Genomic DNA, 13,387 nt, shown 5'->3' with positions numbered 1-13,387 from the left:
CTAATTCCTTTTGCTAGGGTGAGGCCACGAGCCTTAGCATGAATATGTGATTTTATTAATTTGCTTATGAATGGATGCGTGCTTTCTTTGAATTATTAATCATTATGTTTAAACTATCTAATTGTTTTAGTGATTCGCGACCATTAGGGTATTTAGACAAGTAATTTGATGTAATTTTTGTGGATGCAAATTTCTTCCTCATTGATCTTGGATAAAATTGCACCTACAAAATAAATAACACCTTTGGTTATGGCCACAAGCCTCACGCGCCCACGATGAATGGGGGGGCTTTGGCTGAAGAACCTCCGATGCCAAAGTTAGAATTTAGAGAGAAATAGTGTTTAGAGAATTTTGGGATTTTTGCCAGAATGTTGGAATTGGTTTTTGGTGGAAATGGGAGCATATATATAGGGATAGGAGGTAGCTTAATTTAGCAATTAATATATTAATTAAGAATAATATATTAATTGGTTAATTATCAATATAAAGGGAATGTTTTTATGACTTTCATGGCATGATCAGCTAATCAATCAAATAATGGTTGAAAAGATTAGCTAACCAATGTAAAAAAGGCAAATTGTGGTAGGAAATCAAAGGGAATGGCCGGCCCCCATTTTGGAGAAGGACCAACGGCTTTTAGGGTGATTTTTGGCTTTTAATTGATAATTTAATTGAAAATTAATGAGTTTATTAGGTAATAATCCCATTAATTTTTCAATTAAGTCAATTTATGTGGAATATTTGGTAGGTTATAGAATGGTTATTTAATTATTTGGCTAGGAGGAAAAGTGAGGTAAAAATATATGAAATGAGATAGGTTTTGAATTGTTACCTATTTTGGGCATTTCTAACTTGGTTAAAGATGTTTATTCGCTACTCGCGCGTAGGAATCCCAATGTCCCTCAAGGGTATTCTTGTCCTTTTTTATCCAAAGATCCACGTGTCGCCTTGTGATTATTTTTCGCTCCACAAATGCCCTCACACCTGTTGGGCTGCTCGTAGGAAAGGGCAGCAGGTGTAGAGATCTTCTTGCATCAGGAAACGTAGGATTGCTTCCTATTTTGATGTTGATTCTCTCTTTAATTGGAAATTAGGTCTTTCTAGGAAAGGGAAATAAACTTCTCTCAAAGCCTATTTAAGTCCACCTTAAGTGGGTTATTAAATCAACTTTGGAGAACAATTTATTCTACCCTACAAGAGAGAGAAAGCTAGAGGATATTTGTTCCCCCTCCTCTAGCAATCTTCTACATCTTGCCCGTGCAAATGACCGTCTTTAGTTGATTTCTTCGTCTTCTCCGTGCCGCACCGATGTAAGAAAAATTTAATTTTTCTTGCCTTCTTCTTGGATAGTGCTATTGCGGGGCAGCCGTCGGGGTGGTGCGGCACGTCGGCTAGCAGGGGCCAGGAGTTGGCTGAGCATGGGCCGGGGAGATGTCGTGGCAGGGACCACTGCTTGGGCAGCTCGGCTTGGCTTGAGCCAAGGGCAGCTTGTGCGGCTGGGGCCGCGGATTGTGGCGTTGGGGCGCAGTGCTAGGCGAGCCGCATAGCTCATGTTCTTTGGGCTCTTGGACCTGACTCGGGCCAGGCTGGCGATTGAGAGAAATGAGGAGATTGTGGGCCTCATGGGCTGCTGGAATGCTGGGTATGCAGGCCTCCTACCTGCACAAGAGATGCCGGTTGAGAAAAACTGAAAACTTCCTCCGTTGTTTGTAAGGGTATGCCTGCTGCCGAGAGGCTTGTGATTGACATGACTTTTTCTAATGAGAAGAAAAAATGAGGCTGCTAGATCTGAGCATGTGGCGCGTGCCATGTCGGGAATGGCTAGTATGATTGTTGATAGGATTGTTCGGCATAAAGGTCTTGTCATGCCCTTAGTGCCAAATTTTGTACCAAGACGTCTGTTGGGAGCTAAGTCCGGTTCACCTTTGGAGAGGCTTGCTATTATGAAAAGCGATAAGGTGGACTCTACTGCTAAAGTTGCGCCAAGGCTCATTCTTTATGATGCTGAGACTGATTCGCCTGTTTGGGAATGAGGAGACTGCTCGCGTAGGCAGCTGTGAGAAACCCACTAAGCCTGCTTCTAGGGAGGCTGCTGAGATCTATGTGCTTTTGAAACCAGATCTCTTGAAAACATAGACGCTTGTGCCAAGTTTGTTGATGGCGTCAGAAAGGTTGTTTGCCCAGGCTTGTTTGTGAAGCATACGACCTAATATAGAAGGACTGCTCTGCTTGCTATGATGCAGATATAGTAAGGCTGCTAAGGAGACGGCAAATACTATGGCAAATTCTGAGCTCGTTGCTTTGAAAGGGTCTCATATGTCTGCCCCCATTCCTTTGCAGCTTGAGGCCGTTCGCCAAAAGATCATTGACTTGAAGACTAGGCTTGACGCGATCCAAGTTAAGCATGAAAGTGCAGAGAAGGAGATTGGATGTTACATACCTCAGATTCAAGATCTTGAGTTTGCAGTTTCTGAGCTTCGTTTCGCTGCTTATGCTAAGAAGGGAGTAGATGAGCTGCAGCTGATGCGAAATATATAAGCACACAAATTAAACCCTCTTTTTGTCAATTGTAGTAAAGAATGTAAGTAGGGATCGTTCTAGGCCGGGGATTAGGAGGGATTGCTAAATCACTTGGAAACTGACTTGAAAACGTAAAAACAAAGTTTAAAACACTAAACTAGACTCAAAGAATGCAAAACTATACTTTAAAATACTAAGATAAACAAAAAGATTCAAAACAGCACCTAAACACTCAAAACTGCATTAAAAACACAATCTAGGCAGTTTTGAACACTAAGGAAGAATTTGAACAAAAATATGTTATAACTTGACTCAAGACACTTAAAAACACAAACTAAATTGATTTCTAACTAATATGACTCAACAAAATAAAGGGGGATTGATTTTAGACGAATTTGAAAACAAAACAAGAACTTTGTAAAACAAAATAGGTTTTAAAACGAGATTGATCAAATTGAATGGATGGGAAGCTAGCTAAGGGGTTCTTCTCCACACATGTTATACTTGCATACAAAATGATTTCCAATTGCTCTTCGACAAACCATGAATGCTCAACGCCCCAAATTAACCATGAATTGCACTAATTAACCCTCAGTTTTTCCACAAGTTATTAGGTTGGATGATTGCATACGACAACCCAAAACATTCCCTACAAGTTCCCTACATGAATTGCATAATAGAGATACACGCAAGAATCATTAAGTTCTATGAAAAACATAAGCATTGACGAGGCACTCGTTACTATGAATTGCATGAAACTTATGCCAAGAATTTACTTAACACGATTGTGATCAACAACCTTTACTACTTATGAATATAAGTTCATAATGATTAGGTGAAACTTCCTTATATCCTAGCATCAAACTTATGCATGAAAATTAAGCGTGCACTCTCAACCAACATACACAAATTAGTTTTAATTCATAGAGATAAGTAAATTAAATTCACAATTCATGAAACGCAATTGGAAGTAATCAAATCATATAGCAAGCATAAACATGGTTTTGAATCCCCCCCTAGCCAAGGGGGGTTTAGTTCCTCATACTCGCAATTACACAAAGATAACTTAATTTAAACATTGAAATCAAAGATAGAAAACACCTAGAAATGCTCCAACACTCCCAAGGCTTGGGCATAGGCACGGCACAAGATGTTCCTTCTCTTTCCTTCCTTGCAAGCAGCGGCACTAGAGGTTTTGGACGGTTTTGGGTGGTTTTTATGGTGTAGAATGGATGGGGAATGGTATGGAAAGGTTTAGGATTGATGGGTGGTGTGGCTAGGGGTGGTTTTTGGCTGAAATTAGAGAGAATGGTGGTGGGAAGTTTCGGCCAAAGCAAGGAGAAAATCCGTTTTTTGATGAATATGGGAGGTGGTATTTATAGGCTTGAGAGAGGACCACTCCATTTCCTTTGCATGTGCAGCTTGTGTGGGTGTGTGTTGTCATGTTTCCCCTTTACATTTACACACACATGCTTCATCATTTCAACCACCAAACACACACATTTTCTGCCATATTTTCCTTTACATTTACACACACATGCTTCATCATTTCAACCACAAAACACACACAATTCCTACCCATGTGTGTGTGTTTCCTTTGCCCATGTGTGTGTGTTTTTCCTTTGCATTTGCAGACACATGTTCTTCATTATTTCAGCCAACAATCCACCCATTTTCTGCCCATGTGTGTGTGTTTCCTTTGCCCATGTGTTGCCTTTCTCTTTTTATTAGCCAAATCTGCTTAGCCCTTTTCTGACCTTTCAGTGTTACAATGCCCATAACTTCTTCTAGAAAAATGAGATTAACAATCCGTAAATTTCTCCAGAAAATAGACATCCGTAGCTTTCCACGCATATAAGGCTCATTCTCTCATTCATTCTGAGCTGTTTGTAACATGCTTCCAAAGTCAGATAATCTGCACAGGCAGTTTTGACGAATTTGTTACTTAATAATTCACTTGTGCTACTTTTCTTTTCTTTGCTTGATAAATCACACAAAACACAAAAACATAGTAAATAGCTCAAAAATATAAGGAACTAACTAAGAAAAGACAAGTGAATTTTATGTAAAATATATATAAATATGAGCTTATCAAATACCCCCACACTTAGCTTTTGCTAGTCCTCGAGCAAAATAAAGAAAACAAAACACAACATAAACCTTCCAACGTTTGCCTTAGGGATTTCTAACACACATGACATGTTAAAAATCATTATCCCCACAGATTTGAGTCATCTTCACACTTAAGCACATACTTAATCATAGTCACCACGTACTAGTTCACATTTAACCAATTAAAATATGATTTTGAATGTAGTAACATGCCTTAGAGAATTTGCTCAAGTCCTTACGAGATATTCACTCAATTTTCACTCAGATTTTCTAACTACACACCCTATACTAGTTATATGTGAGAAGATTGATGTAGATATGAAAACGAACGCTCACATATATGTATCACAAAGAAAGCAATTTCTGGAGTTAATAAGCATGTTTAGATATGATCTCATGAATGGAATGCTACTACTTAGATGCGAGAACCAGTGACACCCTATGCTCATACCAAATTCAAACTCCACAAATTGAAACACATAACACTCAAGATTGAAGTCAAAGGTTGTAACGGGCTTGGGGTGTTGGCTAACAAATGAAGGATAGGGATAACAAACGTTCTTAAAGCAATAGCAAGCAAAGTAATGAACTTGAAACTTAGAATTCACTTAGATTGCAGAAATCAACTTTTAAACACGACGGGAAGATTCAAGCAATAATTAGGGTCGAATTCAAAGTTTTGGACCCCTTCTTCAACAAACAATACTTTAGGACTCTTTTTCACATCTTTTCAACTCTTTTTTTTTTTTTTCATACTTTTCACCCGTTTCTTTTTTTTCTTTCTTTCCACCCGTGCCTATGGCACACTACTTACATGAGAAACAAATTCCCCCACACTTATTTTCTGCCATACATAATCAAAAGGAATTCAATTTGAATCATGCTTTACTATGCTTTAAGAACAAGGGTATGGATGGTCCTAATCTAGGCTAGGTGAGGATAACGTGGGTTAACAAAGAACGTAGGCTAACAAGGCTCAATGGGGTTAACTTAAACATATAATGAAGTAGGATACACGGCAATTTGGCTTTGGTGGTGGTAACTACACAACTTCATCTTGAATATGTGTTATGCAAATCAATATCATGCTTTGAATGAAATGGGCATGAGTTCTAGCATTTGGAATTAAATGATGAAACGCCTTCTAAGTAGTAACCAAGCAAAGAATAATGAGATCATGCAACGACTTAGAAAACAATAATGCACAGATTATCAACTCTCCAAATAACGTTTAGGCTCAAGTCTCACAAGGTTGTAGCGTTTGTTTGAGTTCCTTTTTTCAAGCATGTTACAAAAACTAATTTTTCCTTTATGATTGCATGTGAATTCATAAATTATAACCACAACCAAGCATACACCAAAGAGTAAATCAAATGTTCATCCATGTTTATAACTCTCTTTAACAATCATGTAATTAAAAACCAAATCCTCATCATTGTGTTGGAAGGTACCCTAAGACACAAATAAACATACAAAAACAACTCTTTTTAGGTTTTTCAAAACAATTTTTTCAAATTTTTATGAGATTTTCGGATTTTTATATCAAAACAAACTAAAACACTTCAAAACAGCTTAAAAACACTTAAAAGAGCAAGGAACAACATTAGAAGTAATGGGTGATAAACTCCTACGACTTTCATGCAAAACAATGGTTACCCCCCCACACTTAAATCAAACATTGTCCTCAATGTTTCAAGCATAAACTCACACAAAAACAAGCAAATAAACAAACAACGAATAAACATGACAAGTATAGCAAAGTAAACAAAAAAAATAGACAGAGTAGAGTTTAAGAACGCAAATCTGGTTTTGGAGATAGATGATCTTGTTGACTTTCCACAGCTTTGATCTCGAACTGGTTTGGAATTCTGAGCGAGGAATATCAGAGTTCCTTGGTTTCAAATCAGACTCCTTCTGCTGGGATGATTTGATTGTGCAGTCTGCATTCTTCTCTGCTTGTTTCTTCTGCACGGCGGGCAGGCACGAGGTAAAGGTTTTGGTCTGTTTCTTTCTTCAATCTTTCCAAGTGCCCACCTCTTGCTTTCTTTGTCCTTGTCCCTAGCTAAGGATGAATTGGCAAATTGTCTCCACATGCTTCGAGGTATCATTTTCACTTCCCTTATGATGCGGTAGACGAAGCGAAAGCATAAGATGATGAAGATGAGTACTCGAGAGCAAAGCTAGGTAAGCAATCAGGAAGGGGTTCCAGGCAGTCGGTTCTTGATCGGAAGATTGATACCAAGTGCTGGCTGATTACTCACTTTCTCCTTGTCCTAAAACAACGACAAGGAGAAGGACAGGGAGAAAGCATGATATGAGATACTCTTGCTTTCAACCTTCATGATATGAAATACTGTTGCTTTGGATGGGTTGTTTGCATAGGTACCCCAAGGAATAAGGAACACTGAGTGACTCGAGAGGGTTTGTTGGAAAGGCATTCTCGGAGATGACGGAAGGTTATGTATGTCTGCCTTGCCATGGAGGGTAAAGGTCGACATTTATAGGAAATAATAACCGGTACTGTTCTTTCACTCCTGTCGGCAACCGTTGGATGATTGAACAGTAAACTTCACGTGTTTTCTACTTCAACAGAAATTGTCGACAGATTGCCCGTGATTTCCTCAAAGCTGACGAGGCTGAGAAAGACAGATGGTTGGAATCGGCGCTTCGACAAACTACCCGTGATTTCCGCAAAGCTTTCTCTGCATGTGACAAGTGCTGACGAGGCTAAGAGAGACAGATGGTTGGAATCGACGCTTCGACAAACTGCCCGTGATTTTCACAAAGCTGAGTTTGCGTGTGACGGGTGCTGACGAGGCTGAGAAAGCTGACACTCTTCGATATCTGGAATCGGTGGTTTATGAGCAAGCCCAACTTTTGAGAAAGCTGGCGCCTCTTCGATCTTTGAATTGGCTTCTTCGATTTCTGAGCTCGCCTCTTCGATCTCTGAAATCCCATCGCGTGCTGATTTTTATAGAGGTATGCAGGACGTTCAAAGCACACTTGAATTTCTGCCTGTAAGAACTCCCGTTTTGCACTTCTACGATCTTGACTTGTCCGATCTCCTCTTTCTTTAACACCTCTGAAAAATGTCTGGCCCTTCCGACCGTCGTTTTGACTTGAACCTAGGTGAAGAGGTAACCTCGCCTTCTCCAGACAACATATGGCGCCCATCTTTCATATCCCCCACTGGTCCCTTTACAGTTGGGGATTCGGTGATGAAGAATGATATGACAGCTGCGGTGGTGGCCAGGAACCTTGTCACCCCCAAAGATAACAGATTACTTGCCAAACGGTCTGATGAGCTGGCTGTTAAGGAATCTCTGGCTCTCAGTGCGCAGTGCGCAGGTTCCGTGTCTAATATGGCCCAACGCCTATTTGCCCAAACCCGTCAAGTTGAATCCTTGGCGGCTGAAGTGATGAGTCTCAAGCAGGAGATTAGAGGCTTAAGCATGAAAATAAACAATTGCACAAGCTCGCACACAACTATGCCACAAACATGAAGAGGAAAATTAACCAGATGCAAGAATCTAATGGTCAGATCTTACTTGATCATCAGAGGTTTGTGGGTTTGTTCCAACATCATTTGCCTTCGTCTTCTGGGGCTGTACCGCGTATTGGAAGCTCCAAATGATCAACCTCTGCTGCCTCCTCCTTTTGGGGCTCCGCCGACTGCTGAGGCTCCGCCAACTACTGAGACTTCTCCTAAGCAGCCTTTGTGAAGGCTCCATCTTGTAATTTTCTGCTTAATGTTCCTTTTTTTTTTTTTTTTGAAAATGAATGTAAGAATATGTTGCATATCTATCAATGTTTCAAAAATAAACCCACACCCAAAAATAATTAAATAAACAAAAAAAAAAATGACAATCATGGCAAAATAGAAATGCAGAAAAGGGAAGGTTTTTAAAAACGCAAAACTGATTGTAGAGCGATTCATAGATCTTCCTTTTTTGAATACATGGGTTGCCTCCCAAGAAGCGCTTGCTTTAACGTCGTGCAACCGGACGATACCTCTCGTCACATTCCCCTAGGTTCCATGGAAGTGATCTTTGAATGGAAGGTGATACTTGAAGTGATTCGGCAATGGTGTAAATTCTAGTGTGGGTGCCTGAATCATCAAAATCAGCAAGTTAGTGGAAAAAGTAGTAAAATTGGAGAATATGACTTACTTGCTTTGTCCGACAAGAACTCAATGACAAACACCACTTTTTTGAAAGTTTCAGGGATATTGGACTTGGCCAGATTGAATGTGATGGTTGGGACTTGTCCCATGTCATAAAATTCAACTTCTTTAGGAATGGTTGTTTCAAGCACATCCTCTTTGATGCATTCTACATCTTCTCCAGCCACTACTTTCTCTTGAATCATTTTTCTTGGTGTACAAAGTCCTTTGAACATTTCAACACAATCTGGAACTTGATTTGTTGCACCAAGAATTGGAATATCATTTTGCACCTTTGGGAAGGCTTCCACGATGTCTTTTTCACTTTCTTCTTTCTTGGGAATCAAAAACCTACGAGGAAAAGGGACGTTCGGAGGAATAACATTATAATGAAATGAAATTGGGACGTCCTTACTTGTGGTGGGTGGTTTAGAGGGCTTAAGGGGTTGCGGCAAGGGTTGTTCTACCCTTTCCGTGTGTATGTCTTCTTCCTCCTCCTCAATTAGCAGCTCCTCATCCACTTCTAGGCTATGTTTGGATGTTTTTAGGTTAGCTTCAACCTCCATAGCACTTCTCAAAGTGATAGCATCATGGATTTCAAAATCTTCCTTCGAATTTTCAATAGTTGAGTTGGGGAGTTCACTCTGCTCTTGAATTTGTGCCATGAACTCCATAATCTGCCCAGGTTGCTTCTCCAATTCACTCGCCTTCTTGGCTTGATTTTGTATCTCTTTGTTTTGATTTTCTACTTTCTGGTTCAAAGAGGTGAGTAACTTATTAAACATATCATCATCCAAAGACGTACCTGAATTGAATTGGGCAGATTGTTGTGGTGACTGTGACGGTTGATATGGCCAGTGATAGAACTCCTCCGATGGTGGCAGATATTCTTCTTGTTGTGAGCCCTGCACCATAGAGTTTAATTCATTAAGAATTTGATTGTAATCTATTGACGAGTCTGAGTTTGATTGGGCATATTGTATATGAGGTTGTGGTGGCTGCATAGGTCCTGAATAGAACTCCTCATATGGCTGCCAATATCCTTCATGTTGAACTTGTTGAGCTTCCCACCACATAGAGTTTGAATGATCACTCCAATCTCTTTGTGGGCAATGATTGGCTTGATATCCTTGCCTATAAGACGCACCAAATGTAGGGACACTTTGCATTGTGGTCCTTTCGGCATATTGTGACAATTGAGAAGTAAGATTTGCCAATTGAGTTTGAATGCTAGCAAAATCCATGTCTTACTTCTCTAGTACCTAAAATCAAAGAAAGAAAACTAAATCAAATATCAAAAGTAAAACAAAAGACATGAAAAAGAAACAACAGGGGATTAGCAAAGTTGCTAATCCCCGGCAACGGCGCCAAAAATTTGATGCTAAATATATAAGCACACAAATTAAACCCTCTTTTTGTCAATTGTAGTGAAGAATGTAAGTAGGGATCGTTCTAGGCCGGGGATTAGGAGGGATTGCTAAATCACTTGGAAACTGACTTGAAAACGTAAAAACAAAGTTTAAAACACTAAACTAGACTCAAAGAATGCAAAACTATACTTTAAAATACTAAGATAAACAAAAAGATTCAAAACAACACCTAAACACTCAAAACTGCCTTAAAAACACAATCTGGGCAGTTTTGAACACTAAGGAAGAATTTGAACGAAAATATGTTATAACTTGACTCAAGACACTTAAAAACACAAACTAAATTGATTTCTAACTAATATGACTCAACAAAATAAAGGGGGATTGATTTTAGACGAATTTGAAAACAAAACAAGAACTTTGTAAAACAAAATAGGTTTTAAAACGAGATTGATCAAATTGAATGGATGAGAAGCTAGCTAAGGTGTTCTTCTCCACACATGTTATACTTGCATACAAAATGATTTCTAATTGCTCTTCGACAAACCATGAATACTCAACGCCCCAAATTAACCGTGAATTGCACTAATTAACCCTCAGTTTTTCCACAAGTTATTAGGTTGGATGATTGCATACGACAACCCAAAACATTCCCTACAAGTTCCCTACATGAATTGCATAATAGAGATACACGCAAGAATCATTAAGTTCTATGAAAAACATAAGCATTGACGAGGCACTCGTTACTATGAATTGCATGAAACTTATGCCAAGAATTTACTTAACACGATTGTGATCAACAACCTTTACTACTTATGAATATAAGTTCATAACGATTAGGTGAAACTTCCTTATATCCTAGCATCAAACTTATGCATGAAAATTAAGCGTGCACTCTCAACCAACATACACAAATTAGTTTTAATTCATAGAGATAAGTAAATTAAATTCACAATTCATGAAACGCAATTGGAAGTAATCAAATCATATAGCAAGCATAAACATGGTTTTGAATCCCCCCCTAGCCAAGGGGGGTTTAGTTCCTCATACTCGCAATTACACAAAGATAACTTAATTTAAACATTGAAATCAAAGATAGAAAACACCTAGAAATGCTCCAACACTCCCAAGGCTTGGGCATAGGCACGGCACAAGATGTTCCTTCTCTTTCCTTCCTTGCAAGCAGCGGCACTAGAGGTTTTGGACGGTTTTGGGTGGTTTTTATGGTGTAGAATGGATGGGGAATGGTATGGAAAGGTTTAGGATTGATGGGTGGTGTGGCTAGGGGTGGTTTTTGGCTGAAATTAGAGAGAATGGTGGTGGGAAGTTTCGGCCAAAGCAAGGAGAAAATCCGTTTTTTGATGAATATGGGAGGTGGTATTTATAGGCTTGAGAGAGGACCACTCCATTTCCTTTGCATGTGCAGCTTGTGTGGGTGTGTGTTGTCATGTTTCCCCTTTACATTTACACACACATGCTTCATCATTTCAACCAACAAACACACACATTTTCTGCCATATTTTCCTTTACATTTACACACACATGCTTCATCATTTCAACCACAAAACACACACAATTCCTACCCATGTGTGTGTGTTTCCTTTGCCCATGTGTGTGTGTTTCCTTTGCCCATGTGTGTGTGTTTTTCCTTTGCATTTGCAGACACATGTTCTTCATTATTTCAGCCAACAATCCACCCATTTTCTGCCCATGTGTGTGTGTTTCCTTTGCCCATGTGTTGCCTTTCTCTTTTTATTAGCCAAATCTGCTTAGCCCTTTTCTGACCTTTCAGTGTTACAATGCCCATAACTTCTTCTAGAAAAATGAGATTAACAATCCGTAAATTTCTCCAGAAAATAGACATCCGTAGCTTTCCACGCATATAAGGCTCATTCTCTCATTCATTCTGAGCTGTTTGTAACATGCTTCCAAAGTCAGATAATCTGCACAGGCAGTTTTGACGAATTTGTTACTTAATAATTCACTTGTGCTACTTTTCTTTTCTTTGCTTGATAAATCACACAAAACACAAAAACATAGTAAATAGCTCAAAAATATAAGGAACTAACTAAGAAAAGACAAGTGATTTTATGTAAAATATATATAAATATGAGCTTATCAGCAGCGCGTCCGTGTTAGTCTGCTTAAGAAGAAAGAGCAGCTGAAGGATGAGAAGGATGGGCTTGAGGTTTTATGACCTTCTCTATTTCTTCGGAAGACTTGCTTGCTTTTACTTTAGGCTTCCATTGGTGAAGTAGTTGGAGAAGTTAGTGCCCAGGTTGGGGTAGTTGGGGGTGATGCCGCTGCTAAGAGCTTCGCGGCTGCTGAAGGTATGGCGACCGAATAGTCATGGGATGTCCAGGCTGCTAAAGTGTAGTCATCTAGGTAGTCTTTAAGATTTTCTTTGTTTTTTCCTTGTAGCTCTTGTTTTGCTTGAACTCCTTCGGCCTTTGCTAGTTGTTTATAAACATGTTTTCCTTAGCTTTTCTTCAATTTTGCTTCTTTTGTTCATGCCCTAACCTGTAGACTTGATAGACCAGTGGCAAGCATGCTACTTTTTTATAAGCAGACAAGCTCGCATAGCCTATGCAGCCGTAGGTGTTGGTATAGAACTTTTGCAAAGTTGTTAGCCATTGGGTTGGCAGCCGGATGCCTTACTTATAGAAGCAGACAAGTCCGCGTAACCATTAGGCTGTTAACCTTGAGTTTCTCCAATTCCGTAGGTTGCTTAGCAAGTATCACAACACTTTAGGACTTGGTGTAAGTTGTTCCGTGCTTGGCAGAGGTGATGCTTATCGACTACGTAGCATGTCGGCAGTGGATAAAACTTCGTATATGCGTGCTAGCTTGTTTAACCTTTCACAAGAATGTGTGGTTGTAAAAGTCTAGTGCGGCTTTACTGCTCGAAGGGCAAGCCGTAGGCAGTCTTCCGGAATTCGTAGGCTACCTTAGTGCACTCGGTAGCAGCTTTAGGATTCCAAGGCAGCCGTCCATCGGATGTACTGCGTAATGTGCCCTCTCCGTCTCTAGGGCCCGGTTCCCCACGGATTAGGCCAAGAGACCCAAAATCCTTCAGTTAGCTAAGCCTTGAAAAAGACCATTGCGGCTACTTCTTGGAGAGCTGACCCATGTGGGTGTTGGGGAATTGGTTTACCCTCTCGTATTGGAGAGCAATTAGTTTACCCTCTCACATTGGAGAGCATGGTTGGTCCCTCGGGGGGCG

Source organism: Malus sylvestris, chromosome 17 (assembly GCF_916048215.2).
Source record: "Malus sylvestris chromosome 17, drMalSylv7.2, whole genome shotgun sequence".
Classification (NCBI taxonomy): domain Eukaryota; kingdom Viridiplantae; phylum Streptophyta; class Magnoliopsida; order Rosales; family Rosaceae; genus Malus; species Malus sylvestris.
The sequence above is the reverse complement of the archived record's forward strand: the minus strand, read 5'-3'. Positions refer to the sequence as shown.